Raw genomic sequence first — 17,032 nt, forward strand, 5'->3', positions numbered from 1 at the left:
AACAACATGAAATGGGATAGCATAGATAAAATACTAACAATCAATAAAGAATAAAATCACAAAAAGAATATAACTCAGTACACAAAGGTAGCAACAAGGAATCTTCTAGGATATCGTCCCGTAGTTCCAAACGTAAATGTGCAGAGGATATCGTCCCGTAGTCCTAATCATAAATATGCAAGGAAATCTCCCAGAATACCAATCCGTAATCCCAAAGTAAATATCCAGTACAAGGGGAATCTCCCGAGATGTCATTCCGTAGTCCCAAATATAAATGTGCAGGGGGATCTCCCGGAATACCGATCCGTAGTCCCAAGATAAACATGCAAGGGGATATCTCGGTATATCATCTCGTAGTCCCAAAGTAAACACACAACAGTCTCAAGAAAAAATCTACAGTTCTATCCAACTTCGTACCAAGAAAGTAGAGATTTCTATTCTAAATATGCTGCATAGAATTTAAATAAACAGTTTAAGCAGATAGAACAGTTAGGTCACTTAAGCATTCTTTCCTAAGCTAAACAGTAGGCTTTAAAATACAAGTAGTTTTCAACAAAAAAGGAAACACAGATATTTACTTAATGAAAACGGGATTTTCCAACAATTAGTACGTGTACGCACTCGTCACCTCACTTACATAGCATTCATATAACAACAATACCAAATCCTAAGGGGAGTTCCCCCACACAAGGTTAGACAAGCCACTTACCTCAAACTAGCTCAAATCAATCTGATCTCACGCTTTTCCCATGAGTATCCAACTCCAGGTGGCCCAAATCTAATCAAATCAATTACATAATGTAAATAAAACTACAAATAACTAATTTAACTAATGAATTTAAAGCTACGACGAGAAATTAGAAAAACGCCCAAAAATCCTCCCCGGGACTACGTCTTGGAATCGGGTAAAATTTACGAATTATGAACACCCATTCACTCACAAGTCTAACCATACCAAAATCACTCAAATCCGATACTAAAACCTCGATCAAAATCCCAAAACTCGGCCTAAGAACTTTTCCTTAATTCTCCCAATTGTTCACCCCAAATCCGAAATTAATTGATAAATTTAAGCTTAGATTAATGGGATACAATCAAAAAGGGAATAGGAATCATTACCCAATGGTCTTCTCTTCAAAATCCTCACAAAATCGCCTTCCCCGAGCTCCAATTTAATTTTCCAAGTTGTGAACTCAAATCCTCGATTTTTCATATTTCTGCCCAGCAATTTTCGCTTCTGCATTCATGGGGCCGCATTTGCGATCCCGCTTCTGTGGCTGGGGACCCGCACCTGTGAGATTTTATTAAACCCCCAGGAGCCGCACCTGCGCTCCACTCTTCACAGATATGGTCCGCTTCTGAGGTTCCTAAGTCGCATCTGTGACCACTGGTCTTCATTCTCCAAACCGCACATGCGACCTCTTTCCTTGCTTCTATGGGCCGCACCTGCAGGCTCCTCACTGTAAGTGCAAAAATACCAGAAGCAGCAAACTTCAGAGTTTGCTTAAGTGTAAATTCACTTCCGTTAAGCATCTGAAACTCACTCGAGGCCCCCGGGACCTCAACCAAACATACTAACCAATCCTAAGACATTATACGAACTTAATCCAACCCTCTAATCACATCAAACAACGCTAAAACCATGAATCACCCTCCAATCCAAGCCTAATGAACTTGAAATCTCAAGAATTCTACAACTAATGCCGAAACCAATCAAACCATGTCCGATTGACCCAAATTTTGCACACAAGTCACATTCAACACTACGAAGCTATTCCAACTTTTGGAATCAGATTCTGACCTCGATATCAAAATCTCATTATCGATCCAGAACTTCAAAAATTCCACTTTCGGCATTTCAAGCCTAAATAAGCTACGGACCTCCAAAACACAATCCGAACATGCCCCGAAGCCCAAAATCTCCTATTGGAGCTAATGGAATCGACGAAATTCCATTCTGAAGCCGTCTTCACACTATTCTGACTACGTCCGAATTCTAAAGCTTAAGCTCTCATTTAGGGACTAAGTGTCCCAAAACACTCCGAAACTCAAACGAAACTTCCCGGCAACTCACAATAGCAGAAATAAATATGGGAAAAGCAGTTAATAGGAAATCGGGGCTTTAGTTCTCAAAATGACCGGACGGGTCGTTACACTTAATTATCTTATTTAATACTTATTTGAGACCTATTGTGCAATTTTACCTTTTAAACCTCTTTTAGTAAAGTTTTAATTGCTTTTAGAATTTATGGAGTTTATTTAAATAAGTCGCGATGTCGCGCACTTATTTCCTTTGTATACATTGCAAATCGCATCAAGTGAAACGCACTCGTGACTCACAACATGTGTATTATTATTATTTGAAGTTAAGGTCGAGTCACGTGAAACGCATACTCGAATTGGGATTACGTTCGTGACCATGCCACGGGAACTGTACCCATAGTTACGATGATTTATTAATCATTAATCGCGCCTAAAGCAAGCTTTGATATTCTTGAATGACCCTACTAAGTCCAGAAAATGCTGGAAGCAGAACAGTTCCCACAAACAAAGCAATGACAACAAACCTCACGCCTTTTCCAGCCAAGGAATTCAAATGGACTCCAAAGAACGTCAAATGCTTACAATTTGGTCAGTCCATTTTAGATTCAATCCAAATAGTTTAGATATAAATCATCCCAATTATTATCACATCCCAATAATGTTCAATTAACCAAACAAAAAAATCCCATAATTGTTCAATCCTCAAGCCTAGTCATAGAATTCAAACCTGATTCTTCTCATTTCTAAGTAGATAACAAAATTCCTCTCTTTTCTAACTAGATAAAAAAAGGGCAAGAGAAAAGAACAGGAAAATCAACATTTTTCTACTGCATGTGAAAACAACTTCTAAAACAGAGAAGAATCTATTAACTTAACTCAATTGAAGCTATAATTCTAAAAACAGAACCCTCTCGATCGACCAATACAGATTCAGTTTCTATGAGAATTTTCTTTCCAAAACTAATTCAACAAGCTTGAGAAATGTACAAAATGAAGAGGAAAATCGCAACCCAACAAAAGCACCAGACCCGGAACCGGAACCGCGAACAAAACTTCGATTGAAGAACTTCTGACTCAAACGAACTTTCGGAACATCGACTGTTGACTCCGTTTTCACGGTAGTGGAGCCACATGTTGGGTTTGAGTTTTAAGTTGGTTTATGGGTGTTTATCGAAGATTCTTGCCTATTTTCTCTCTTTACTCCTCATTCTCTTTTCCATTCTTTGAGCTCACTGGCGTTTTTGCTCCAGCTGCTGCCGAAAAGATCTTTTGAATAGGGTGGGTGCTAGAAATATTGGAGTTGGAGACAAAAGGGTAATGACTAAAGCTTAGGAGAATTATATGGGGGGTTGCGGTTGTGGTTAGAGAATTAGGTTAGGTCCTTTTTGTGTTTTTCTAATTATGTTTTTATATTGTGGCCAGATAGGATATGGGCTTGAAAAATCTGAGTTGGGCCAAATCTGGGGCTATCCAACTTTTAATGTCCAACAATGAAGAAAACTTAATCCCTTTCCTTTAAATAATTTAAAAATATACTAATAAATGTAAAATTAATTCCAATTAATTAATGTAAAACTATATCATAATATGAAACTATTTCTTTTGTATTTTCAAATATTATCATAAAGTAAAAAGTAGAGAAAATAGGCTAAAGTCATGGTAAAATTAAAATACTATAAATATAAATATAATAATTGAACTTAAACTAAAGATGAATTTTTTTTTTTGTATTTTTAAATTATAATTTGAAGTAAAAATAGATTAAAACTCCACAAAAATTAAAGTTAAGTTAAATAAATATTTTGAACGCTAAAAATAGCTCAAAAATGTAACGGGGCAAAAATTACGTGCTTACAGTTGCCCCTCTTTGCTTAGAAACACAAAGTCTTTTTGAGAAAAGAAACAAGTAAGCGATGGAATTGATTTTTGACCCCACACTTATTCAAAACAAAACAAAGATGGACAACAGATGGTGACCGAGCCCTGGTATCTATGTTGCCTACATACCCTTGGCTATAAAGGAATCAGGCCACATGTAGTTTAGAAGTGATGAAGTATGTGGAGAGGACGAGAGAGTCGAGTGAGGTACCGTTCCATCGAGGTTCCGGTCCGCGAGCCCTGGTATCTATGTTGCCTACATACCCTTGGCTATAAAGGAATCAGGCCACGTGTAGTTTAGAAGTGATGAAGTATGTGGAGAGGACGAGAGAGTCGAGTGAGGTACCGTTCCATCGAGGTTTCGGTCCGGGGTCCTATTATTACATCAAAATCAAAATCTGAAAGAACTAAACAAGTCTATCAGCTATGAGTTACAAGGTTCCTATCTATAAGTGTTTTGAAACTTGATATTGAGTCTTCGTAGGTTCTTCACACAGACTCTGATCTGAACCTTGATGCTTGCTAGCTGCATGTGCTAGTTTATTCTTCTACGGATTCTTCTGATAAAAATAGGAAATGCAATGCTCGTGAATTTAGCCATGCCTTGAGCAGTCCACATCTTTTCATCTGCTTTTGCATTTTTGATTCACTTTTTTTTCTTTTCTTTTCTTCATTCTGGATTGAGACCTATTCTTTTGGTTAGCCTAAACCCTGTGCCTCAAGATATAACCTACTCAGGCACCAAAACAAGCAAATGAATGAAATGTTTCTGCCCCAGTTTGCACTAGAAAAATTTCGTGAGTTATTGGTAATAAAACTCTATACTACTTCATTATTGAAAATAATAAAAGATCGGGAATTGTGTACCCTGGGAAAAAGAGACTAGGGAGTGGAGACCCTCTGCCTGAAAATGAAAGCAACTAGGGAGTGGAGAAACTATGTTGGAAAATAGACTAGGGAGTGGAGACCCTATGTTGGAAAAACAGACTAGGGAGTGGATGTAATGACCCGGCTAGTCGTTTCATGAGTTACCGCTCCGTTTTTTTCATTTCTACTTCTTTATGTATTGGTCAGTTGTATTATGTGGTATCGGGTTGGTTGGTTCGGGTTCAGAGTAGTTTTGGGGAGGAATGAAACACTTAATCTCTTTTAAGTAAGCTTAAGTTGGAAAACTTAATCGGATGTTGACTTATGTTAAAAAGGTCTCGGATGGGGATTCTGATGGTTCGGATAGCTTCTTTAGGTGATTTGGGACTTAAGAACGCGATTAGAATGTATTTTGGAGGTCTGTGGTAGATTAAGGCTTGAATTGACGAAATTGGAAAATTGGCATTTTCCGGTCGGCATCGGAAATTTCGATATCGGGGTCGAAATGAAATTCTGAAAATTGGAGTAGGTCCGTTGTGTCATTTGAGATATGTGTGCAAAATTTCAGGTCATTCATATGAGGTTTGATAGGTTTTTGCATCATTTGCGAAATTTGGAAGTTTGGAATCCTTAGGCTTGAATCTGATGGTGATTTGATATTTTCATGTTGTTTTGAGCGTTCTGAAGGTTGAAACAAGTTTGAATGATATTATGGGATATGTTGGCATGTTTGGTTGAGGTCCCGAGGTCCTCGGGTGTGCTTCGGATGCTCAACGGGTCATTTTTGGACTTGAAAGGGGAGCAGATTCTGCTGGTATTTATGTTGCAGAGGTTCCTTCTTCGCGATCGTGTGAGGGGGCTCGCAATCGCGTAGAGCATTTATGGAGGCAGTCAAGTTTGTTCTTCGCTTTCGCATATTATGGGCTGAGATCACGTTGGTTGATCAAGTGAAGCATCGCGAACGTGTGGGTTAAGTTGCGTTTGCATAAGGTTAAGTGGACCCAAAGCTGGGCCACACATTTGTTCATCGCGAACGCGGTCCATGGTCTGCGATTGCGTAGGAGTGAGGGGTAGAGCATCACGTTCGCATGGAGATTGACATGTTCACGTACAGTTATTTCAGGAGCCAGCGAAGTTGTTCTTCGCGATCGCAAGGGTCTTTCTGCGATTGCGATTATGGAAAAACACCTGGGCAGAATGTATAAAAAACCTTCGCGATTTTTAGGCCATTTCACACCATTTTTAAACGGTTTTTAAGTTTTTTGAGAGAGATTGAAGAAGGAATAGAAGGGAAACACTTGGAGATAAGATTTTTGAACTCAATACTTGATTCTATGGTAATCTCTAACTAATTAGACATGAAATTAGTGGGATTTAAAAGCTAAAATTGGGGAACTAGGCTTGAAATAGGAGATAAATTGGGGATTTGAGGGGCCATTTGTGGTCCGATTTTGATGTTCTTGGTATGTATGGACTCGTGGGAGGATGAGGATTCTTGTGATGTGATTTTTATCAAATTCCGAGATGTGGGCCCGGGGTCTGGTTTGGCCAATTTTGGAATTTTTGAGTTAATTTGATAATTTTCATATGGGTTTCATTCCTATAGCGTATATTGATGATAATATACTGATTTTTGTTAGATTCGGGGCATTTGGAGGCCTAATCGAGAGGCAAGGACATTGCGGGCTAGAGTTTAGCTTGGCTTGAGGTAAGTAACGTTTCCAAATTTGGTTCTGAGGGTTTGAAACCCCGAACTATGTGTTCTATGATTACTATTGAGGTGACGCAAATGCTAAGTGACGGGCGTATGGGCGTGCACCATGAGAATTGTGCCCTGGGTCATTCCATGGCACCGCTTAGTAACTCTTTCTTGTTGATATCTGTGTTTCTATCATGTGATTAAGTATGTGTGTTGTAAAAACATGCTAGATATCCTGTCAGGGCTTCACACCGATATTGTTGAGACCCGAGAGGTCGTTTCTTGTTGTCATATCATTAGCTTCATTGATACTCTGTACTCAGTCCTGTTCATGCATTTTATATTATGCCTCAGTCTCGATTATTATTTTTTGACACATCATATCATTGTTCGGGCTAGTATCATGACATTGTAAGCCCCCGTGTGTGAGACTAGAGAGTGATGACTGATTGAGGCCGGGAGCCTGATTGTGAGTGACAGTATATGGGATTGGGTTGCACGTCACGGCGGTTATGTTGATGATTATGAAAATGCTTGGGCTGTAGGAGCCCATCCAGAGTCTATAACACACCCCCAGTGAGCGCAGTTGATGATATTGAGGGATGGATCTTCCCTAGACATCCGAAATATTTATACTTGGAGATGGATCTTCTCCATAGGGCTAGAATGGCCTTCCTCGGTACTGGATGACTGCGGTCAGTGATATATATACTCTGGGATAGATCTTCCCTGGGTCGAATGGCCATATACAGTACCGAGTGGTTGAGCACTTATGAGTGGAGGTACATGGAACATTTATCATGCTATTTGTGCATTGGTACATAGAGATTTCCTAAGCTTAATTACTCTTCAGACTGCATTTATTTACAGTTGAGTTTTTAATTGAACTACAAGCATGTCTATTTTTTTGTACAGTATAATGGTATTACCTGTTGAGGTTTGGTTCATCACAACCTGTCAGTCCATAGTTTGGACTTGTTACTTACTGAGTTGGTGTACTCCCATTACCCCCTACACCTTGTGTGCAGATCCAGGTATCTCGGGTCATGGTAGTGGTTGCTGATCATTTCAGTAGTGGACATTCCTTGGAGATAGTGAGGTAGCTGCCTGGCAATCGCAGTCCCACCTTCTCCTTCCTTATCTTCCTTTAGTGTATTTTGTTGGCTATTCTCAGACTATGTTAGTCTTGTTTTATTTTGAACCGTTGTAGTATTTTGCTCATGGCTTAGCGACACCCGAGGTCGAGCTTGTATTTTTCATTTTGTTTTGACTTTACCTTATATATTTTCATCAGATTTCTATTAAAAGCATGGTTTTATTTGGAAATAGGTTGGCTGGCCTAGTTTCACGATAGGTGCCATCACGACGGGGTTGGTTTTTGGGTCGTGACATGTTGGTATCAGAGCCTAGGTTACATAGGTCTCATGAGTCATGAGCAGGTTTAGTAGAGTCTCGCGGATCGGTATGGAGACTTCTCTACTTTTCCTCGGGAGGTTGTAGAACCTTTAGAAAAAACTTCACATTCTTGAATTCTTGTCGTGCGAATCTGTTGATTCAGGTACTAAACTTATGTTATTCTATTCTCTCGCAGATGGTGAGGATACGTGCTACCGGTCAGGACGGACGACCACCAGTACCACCAGTTGGGGCCACAAGAGGCCGAGGACGCAGTTGAGGCCGTGGTAGGGGCAGGGGTGTAGCCCGTACAGTAGCTAGGGCAGCCCCTGTAGATCCACCAGCTGCCCTAGTTCATGATCAGGCTTCAGCAGCACCAGCTTAGTCACTGGCTGTGCCTATTGTTATTCCGGGTCTCCAGGAGACCTTGGCTCAGATTCTGATCTTGTGCACCAGTCTTACTCATGCGGTCGCAGTTACTACTACACCAGCTACTTCTCAAGCCGGGGGAGGTGCTCAAACTCCTGCCACCCGTACACTCGAACAGGTTGTACAGGGACTGGAGACACTGAAGGCACCACCAGCCCAGCCGATTACACCTGCTCAGGATTATGTAGTTCCAGTTATGCCTGATGACGAGCAGCATTGAGGAGAGGTTTGGTAGACTTCAGCCTCCGACTTTCAATGGTGTAGAGGGCAAGGATGCCCATGGTTTCTTAGACAATTGTCAGAGGATGTTACGTACAGCGGGTATTCTAGAGACTAGTGGGGTCTCATTTATTACTTTTCAGTTTTCTGGAGTTGCCTTAACTTGGTGGGAGGCTTATGAAATGTGTAGTCCTGTTGGTGCAGCGCCCCTTACCTTGCAGCAGTTCTCCGCTCTCTTCCTGGAGAAGTATGTGTCGCAGTCCCGCAAAGAGGAGTTGCGTAGACTGTTCGAGCAGTTGTGTCAAGATGATATGACTATGACGTAGTATGAGATGAGGTTTTTTGAGTTAGCCCGTCATGCTCTTTGGTTGCTTCCTACAGACAGGGAGAGGATCAAGAGATTCATGGATGGACTCGCTTATCAGCTACGGACTCTTATGACCAGGGAGAGGGTGTCTGGTGCTTTTTTTGAGGAGGTGGTTGACATTGCTCGAGAGATAGAGTTGGTTCGCCACCAGGAGCGAGTTGAGAGGGAGGCCAAGAGGCCTCGAGGATTTGGTAGTTTTGGTGGTGTTCCTTTGGGAGGTCAGTTTCAGCATGGTAGAGGCCGTCCATTCAGACATGCTCAGTCAGACCGTTCGGGCCACCGTGGTGGATCATCTAGCCACGGTTCTCACAGCTCACATTAGGGTCACTCATCTTTCAGTGCCCTTCCACCTTAGAGTTCAACTCAGGCACCATCAATTCAGGGCTAATCTATGCCTAGTTCTTCTAGTGGGCATCCTGGTGTACGGGGCTCCCTTCAGTCCCCACCGCCATTAGCCGGAAGAGGTTACTTCGAGTGTGCAGATTTGGGTCATATTAAGAGGTTTTCTCCCCGTCCTATGGGAGGTTCAGCTTAGCAGAGGAGTCAGCCTTTGACTTCAGCACCAGTTACTTCCCCACCCGATCAGTCAGCTTAGGGTAGAGGCTAATCAACTAGGGGTCGCCCTAGAGGGGGAGGTCGATCAAGTGGTGGTTAGGCCCATTTCTATGCCCTACAAGCCAGACCAGACATTATTGCTTCAGATGCTGTGCTTACAGGTATTGTCTCAATCTGCCACAAAGATGCCTCTGTATTATTTGATCATGGTGTCTACTTTTTCATATGTGTCATCATATTTTGCTCATTGTCGCGCCCCTTTTTTCCCTCCGCGGAGAGAAGTCTGGGTTCCGACGTTCATGGGGGTGATAACTCATTTCCTTTTGGGATTTGGGTATTTGAAGAGTCGCAACATAATGGATTATGGTGCGTTAGGGCACCTACAGCGATTAACTCTTAGACTAGTTTGCATTACCAGAGATTTAGGGTAAGGGCTCTAAATAACCTTAAGGGGAAGGTGTTAGGCACCCCTCGCGGTCCACAACGATGGGTCCCGGCCGAACTTATACTTATATAAATTAGTCCTTTTAACAAATAAATAGTTTTAACACATACTTGCAAATAAAGGCATTGTATGACTCAAGTAATGAAACAAAATGAAAAGACTTGAACAAGTTGCACATATATAGAGAAAAGTAAAGTTTAAACACCGGGAATTGGGAAAGAGGGGTCCTAGGTTGGTTAGCCTACAGGATCACCCCAGACAATGTCCGGTAATCACTCCTCAATGAGGGCTACACGTGACATTAGTGCGTAGTCATCATATCCTTAATACCCAATTCCCTCCCTTTGGTCATAGCCTAAAGCGTTCTATCAACCTTGAAAAGTATCATATGCGTGCACTACCCATCCCTTCCTTGTGTCTCTGGAGGTATTTGGGACCTCTAATTTTAGGTAGTTCTAGACCATCCTAAGGTATTTAAAAGGAGAAAAATCTAGGCGTTAATCAAAACCAATTAGGACAACACATAGGAACAATTAAAGGCTCATATTTACCTCCACAAAACATAACAAGTAAGTGCACGTCTCAAACAGCAGTTTCAGGTATTTAAGTGAAAAATCCTAGAACATGATATCTAGGTGAACAGGAAGTATATAGCATTGAATTAGGACCAAGCGTCAAAGGCCTATTTAGCTTGCCTACTGATTTTGGAACTGTGAATGTGAGCAGTCTTAAATAACAAAGCACAGTTTTATAGTTGCAAGATTTGAATCGCCTTATAGGCTTGCCTAAGCGCATAACAGTGACGTCCTAAAAGCAAGATATCCATATTGATTAGGAATGCAGTAGAACAGTGAACAATTTTAAACATGCAACTTGAGATCCTGTAGACATGATTTCTGGCGATATTAATAGAGGCATCGTTTGAAAACTTATTAAAGAAACGGATATAATTAATTAATTAAGCCAATTCAGAATGTATAAACACGAATTTGAACTAATTTATTTAACTAAACTGTTTTAAGTCCTATAAATATGATCTCTAGTTAAGCAAGGTAAAAAATGAACAACATTCATTTAACCAAAGTGAAACCCCTATAAGCATGGTATCTATAGAGTTGATTTTAATCTTATAGGCATGATCCCTATTATTAAAGTCATTTTTTAGGTCCTATAGGCATGGTTTCTAATATTGTGGAAGTAAAACAAATATAGCAAACACATTTAAATCAACACGACCCTATAGGCATGGTATCTACCTAATTTACCCAACGTATATATAACTACCCACCCTTTTCACTAATCACCCCCACGGTTTGTTCACAATAATTATTACATACCAATGAATTAAATAAAAATTACGTAACTAGAACAAAAATTAATCTATAGGGAACCTGAAGTAGGCCCAAGTGATCTTCAAGCCTCCAGTGGCTTCAAATACCAAAGTACCATAGCCAATTTCATGTCTAGGTGTGTCAGAGTTCCCTAAGGACCTCAAGGATCCCGGGCAGTGCTCACACCTAGACCTTTTCTCAAATAATAACTGACTTAGGTGCAGTATGGAAAGGCCAGCTCTAACATGCCAGAGTTCAGAGGGATCTCAAGGATCCCAAGGCAGTACACATATCAGAGGGGCAAGACCTAATATTCTAAGAATAAAGTGAGAGTGCTTGACATAGTTTTGAAAAGGTTTTTGAAAATAGTACAGAGATGCCTTTAGGAGTAAAAAGGTTTTACGAAATAGGAAATAGTTTGATAGTAAAAGACAGTTTGTGAAGAGTACCAAAACAGCAGACAATCAATTGGTCATAAAGCATCCAGATTCAGTAAACACTTAACAAACAGATCCCACATGGGGATAAAGGGATTGGGGCACATAAGAGTCACATTGGGTTACATGGATAGGGTATAGGGGAAACATATAGTCAACAAAACTGCATAAAAAACTTAGGGTCTTAGAGACTTAGCAGGCTAAACATGGACAGTAAGTAGTTAAAACATAGACCATAGTTGTAATACAGGAAGCCTGACATATCTTGAACAATATTAAACATACAGTTTAGACATGCTAGGCAAAGAAGTAAGCTGGAAAGAGTGCAGAATATAAAACATACATTGAATAGGACAAAGTTTAGAAATGCTGAGCAAAGAAGTAAGCAGGAATACAAGTTGAATTCATAACTGATGAACTAGTGCAGGAATGAAACATATAGGGTTTGGATTTCAAAACTCAACTAGAGACGTACAAGTTGAAGAAAAGGGTGCAGAATGTAAAGCAGATGAAGTTCCAATATCTAGTCTTGGATTTCAGCCAGCTAGACCAGTGAATACCACAAGTAGTAGAGGAGAAAAGAAAGCTTTAGAGGGTAAGTGTGCTTTTTGTGAACTAATGTTCTGTTTTTTAAATGGGAATAGGAAAGTGCTTATATAGCAGTTCGAGGGTAGAGTCAATAAGGTAAAAGAATCAGAGAATCAGCAATTAAGGGAAATCAGAATTCAATCATCTAAGGAGTTTAGAATAGACTCCTTTAATTAGGGGTAATTAGCCAAACGGTAATAACAAGGGTTTAATTAAGGAAAAAAGACCAAACCATACCAAATAAAGAATCACTAAGAATCCCAAAGTTATATGGGCAAGCAATTAAGGCAGAGACGACCAATTAAAGTTATAAACAAGGAAATAAATAAAGTCTACGCATATCAATCTTTAACGGAGTAATCAATCTGCTAGGATTTCAAAGTAACACTAATTTCTAGAAAGAATATATATCAATTCCCATAAATAGAAAATAAACTAAGTAAAATTTCACAGAAACATAGAACTTAGTCGGAAAAAAAATAGGTTATAACCTTAATAGGGCTCAGTTAGAGGAAAAATCACAAAAGAGTCAGCAAGTTCAGCAGATAAGGTAAGAAATGAATAGTCATGATGAACACAAACATATAGAATCAGTGAAAAGTTGAATTAAGAATCTTAGTAGAGACATACTAGGGTACAAAAACTATGAGACATTCAAATGGCTAAAGAGAAATCACAAGAACCAAATCAAGAACACAGTCGATACACCAGTACTCAGAAACCAAATGAAAAACGTCAAAAAAAATTAGGGCTTTCAGTAAAAGCGAGTTAAGGTTGTAGCAAACTTACAAAATCAGTCAAAACACATAAGAAGCAAAAGACCAAACACGTGATCATCATACATTTTGTAAAAGAAATTTCCGGAAACCCTAGTTTAGAAAAAGATAAAAATCACTTGAAAATCATACGATTCTTGTAAAGAATCTCAAGGTTGTTGTAAAACTTATATGAAATAAGTCCAAATTATCTCAAATCTGTACAGATCTAAGAGGTTTAGAAGAAAGAGATTAGGGTTTCGAGGAGAACAACACAGAGGTGAAGAAACATGCTTAGAAACCCATAGATCATAGTCAATATAGGACGACCGTACTCGGAATCACATTGGAACAGCCTGAAACAGGCGAGAAAGGACCATAGATGCAAGCCAATTGACCATGTTCCTTTGAGGACCCTGGAGATGGCAGCACTAACGTGAGGGAGGTCATTAGAGGCTTGGGGGGGTGGTGAGAAATCATTATAGATAGCCATAGATGAGTGTCAGTGAGGTTTGATTAGGGTTAGGCTTGAGAGCGTTTGAGAGAGGAGAGGGGTTTCAGGGCAGCGGATGGTGTAGAATGAAAGGGTTTGGGGGGGGGGTCGTTTGGTTTATTTTAGGTAAGGGGTGTTTGTGGCCGTTGATCTCTATGATCAACGATCGAGATTAAAAGGGTTTTGGGGCCGGATCAGGTAGCTGGGTATGGGCTGGGTAAATTCAAATTAAAATTGGGCTGGTATTGGGTTCAAATAGGGCTGAAATTGAAAGAAAAATAGGCCATATTTTAAATAACCACTTTTAATAACTATATAATTTATAAAAATAATGAATGATTTCCAAAAAATATTTTTATGCACTAAAATGATTTAAAATAGTTGTTTGACATTTTAAAAATACAAAAGATCATTTTATGCATCAATATTGTAATTGTGCATTAGTAGGGCTATTATTGCAAAGATGTGCAATTTAGCCTAAAAATGTAAATATAGTTACAAAAAATGCACTAAAAGTATTTAAACATTATTTTTGCATAAATATAGAATTTAAATGACTAAATCATCACAAACGTAATTTGAAGGATAATTATTGGATGTTTTATAAATAAAAGAGAAGAAATAAATTGATTTAGAGCTTTTAAAATTATCGAAAGATTATAAAACAATATTTATGCATGCTTATAACTGCATATGTGCTATTTTGAAAGTGTGTATATATATATATATATATATATATATATATATATATATATATATATATATATATATATATATTAAAAATATATGAAGGAAAAATTGGGTATCAACAGCTGCCCTCTTTACCCGGGAAGAATGAAAGAGTTTTCGGGAAAAGAAATGATGGCCAATTTTGACCGGTCGGGATGTTTTGAAAGACAGAAGCCGGACTCTGGTCTTGAGTTGCCTACATATCCCTGGTTTTACAAGAATCAAATCATGTGTAGTTCTGGATTCATTGGTGGAATATACCGATGAAGTTTTTACAAGAACAGACATGAGATGCAAGAGCGGTTATAGTGAGCGGTTAAGTTTGAGATAGTTTGAAAGAACAGGAACAGGGTCACTCCTGCTAGGATAGCGGTTGCTTGCTGGTCACCTGCAGATAAAGAGATGCTACAGACATGTATTTGCACAAAAATTTAAACATGATGCAGATTCCCTTTAGACTATGAAGGTTGTCTTTGGACGGTTAAAGATGACGTCCTTGGACCATGATTTCTTGGGCTATGAATTGTTTAGTAAGGGATTCGTAGGCCATGAAATGTTGTTCTCAGGCCATGCAGATGGTGCCTCCGAACCATGACGCCTTTGAATAATGATATGCAAATTTGAGGGATCCTCAGGCCATGGCATGGCATTTTCCGGCTATGAGGATGATGCCTTTTAGACTATGACGCCTTTGGATAGATTGGCGATATTTCATCCCATGAGGTACAGTAATATGATGTTAACAAGACAGGGCTTAGCCTTTGTGAAATGGAGGGCAGAGCTTAGCCCGATTGAAAGCAAATAGATAGTAATAGAAATAGAGCAATATTTGTGCAAAGAGGGATAGTGCTTAGTCTCATGCAAATAGGGAGGCAAGGATTAGCTTCATGCAGATATGGAGGCAAGGATTATCCTCATGCAAATGTGGGGGCAAGGATTAACCTCATGCAAATGGGGAGGCAATGATTAGTCTCATGCAGATCGGGAGGCAAGGATTAGCCTAATACAAATATGGAGGCAAGGATTAGCCTCGTGCAGATATGGAGGCAGGGATTAGCCTCACGCAGGTATAGGTAGGGATTAGCCTCATGCAAATATGGAGGCAGGGATTAGCCTCATGCAAATATAGAGGCAGGGAATAGCCTCATGCAAATGTGGAGGCAGGGATTAGCCTCATGCAGATATGGAGGCAGAGATTAGCTTCATGCAGGTAGGGAGGTATGGATTAGCCTCATGCAAGTGTGGAGGCAAGGATTAGCCTCATGCAAGTGGGGAGGCAAGGATTAGCCTCATGCGGGTTTGGAGGCAGGGATTAACCTCATGCAGATGTGGAGGGAGGGATTAGCCTCATGCAGATAGGGAGGCAGGATTAGCCTCATGTAGGATGGAGGTAGGGATTAGCCTCATGCAGATATGGAGGTAGGGATTAGCCTCATGCAGATATGGAGGCAGGGATTAGCCTCATGCAGATGGGGAGGCAAGGATTAGCCTCATGCAAATGGGTAGGCAGGGATTAGCCTCATGCGGATAGGGAGGTAGGGATTAGCCACATGCAGATATGGAGGCAGGGATTATCCTCATGCAAATCGCGAGTAGCAAATAAGAGTAGTGTATGTCTTAGCTGGAGATATATTCGGTGTCCGAGGGCCTGATTGATAGTGATCTTGTTATGTGTATATATTTATGGACGCTTTTTCTACGTCAGATATGCCTGCGTTCAAAGAAAAATTGTAAGTTTTGTGAAGGGGAGGTTGGCTCGTGCTTCTGTCCGCTGCCCTTGCTTTGCTCCGTTCTGGAGGCCTTTTCGAGTTTCCCTGGGTAACACCTGACGGTTACGGAAATAGAATATTTGAAAATATGCAATTATTGATAAAAATAGAGTCATTTTAGAAACATATTGATATATCAAGTGTTTTTTTAGATGAACTAGTGACTGTAACACATTTCAAAGACATTGCAACTTTCTTATGTTAGAATTTTGAGGGTCCTCCTCAAAATTCTGCCCTAGCTTGGTAGATGATCTTTTGATTGTTTGCGGATAATAGGCCTTGCTGGACCTTTTTCGGAATTTTGAGAAGGTTCTCAAAATTCTGCCCCAGTTTCTTAACCGATTTTTGACCATCTGACATATGTTGGCATTGGCTGGACTTGTTTCGGAATTTTGAGGGTCCTCCTCAAAATTTTGCCCTAATTTCTGATCTTGGGGGGGAATGAAAATTTTATTATGATATGACCAAACCCATAAGGCTGCCTATGTATCCCCTCTTAAACGGGAATCAGGTCAAGCGTAGTTCAATTATATCAGATGAGGAAATGTAAATAATCTAAACATAGTATCTCTTGACTGCGTCTGAGATGATTGGTTTTGGCCAGATTTATCCATCCATTTCTGCAAGTATGAGTGTTCCTCCTGTCAGTACCCTGTGAACCATGTACAGACCTTGCCAGTTGGGAGAGAATTTCTCTTTGGCTTCATCTTGATGTGGGAAGATCTTCTTCAATACCAACTGTCCTGGTGTGAGCTGTCTTGGTTTAACCTTTTTGTTAAAAGTTCTGGACATTCTATTCTGATAAAGCTGACCATGACATACTACGTTCATCATCTTTCCATCGATGAGGGCCAATTGTTCATAGCGGCTCCTTATCCATTCTACATCGCTGAGTTCAGCTTCCTGTATGATTCTTAATCGACCTCGGCTGGGATGACAGCCTCGGTACCATAAACCAACATGTAAGGAGTTACCTCGGTTGATGTGCGAACCATGGTGCGGTATACCAATAGAGTAAAAGGTAGCTTCTCAT

Source organism: Nicotiana tabacum, chromosome 22 (genome assembly GCF_000715075.1).
Source record: "Nicotiana tabacum cultivar K326 chromosome 22, ASM71507v2, whole genome shotgun sequence".
In the NCBI taxonomy this organism is placed as follows: domain Eukaryota; kingdom Viridiplantae; phylum Streptophyta; class Magnoliopsida; order Solanales; family Solanaceae; genus Nicotiana; species Nicotiana tabacum.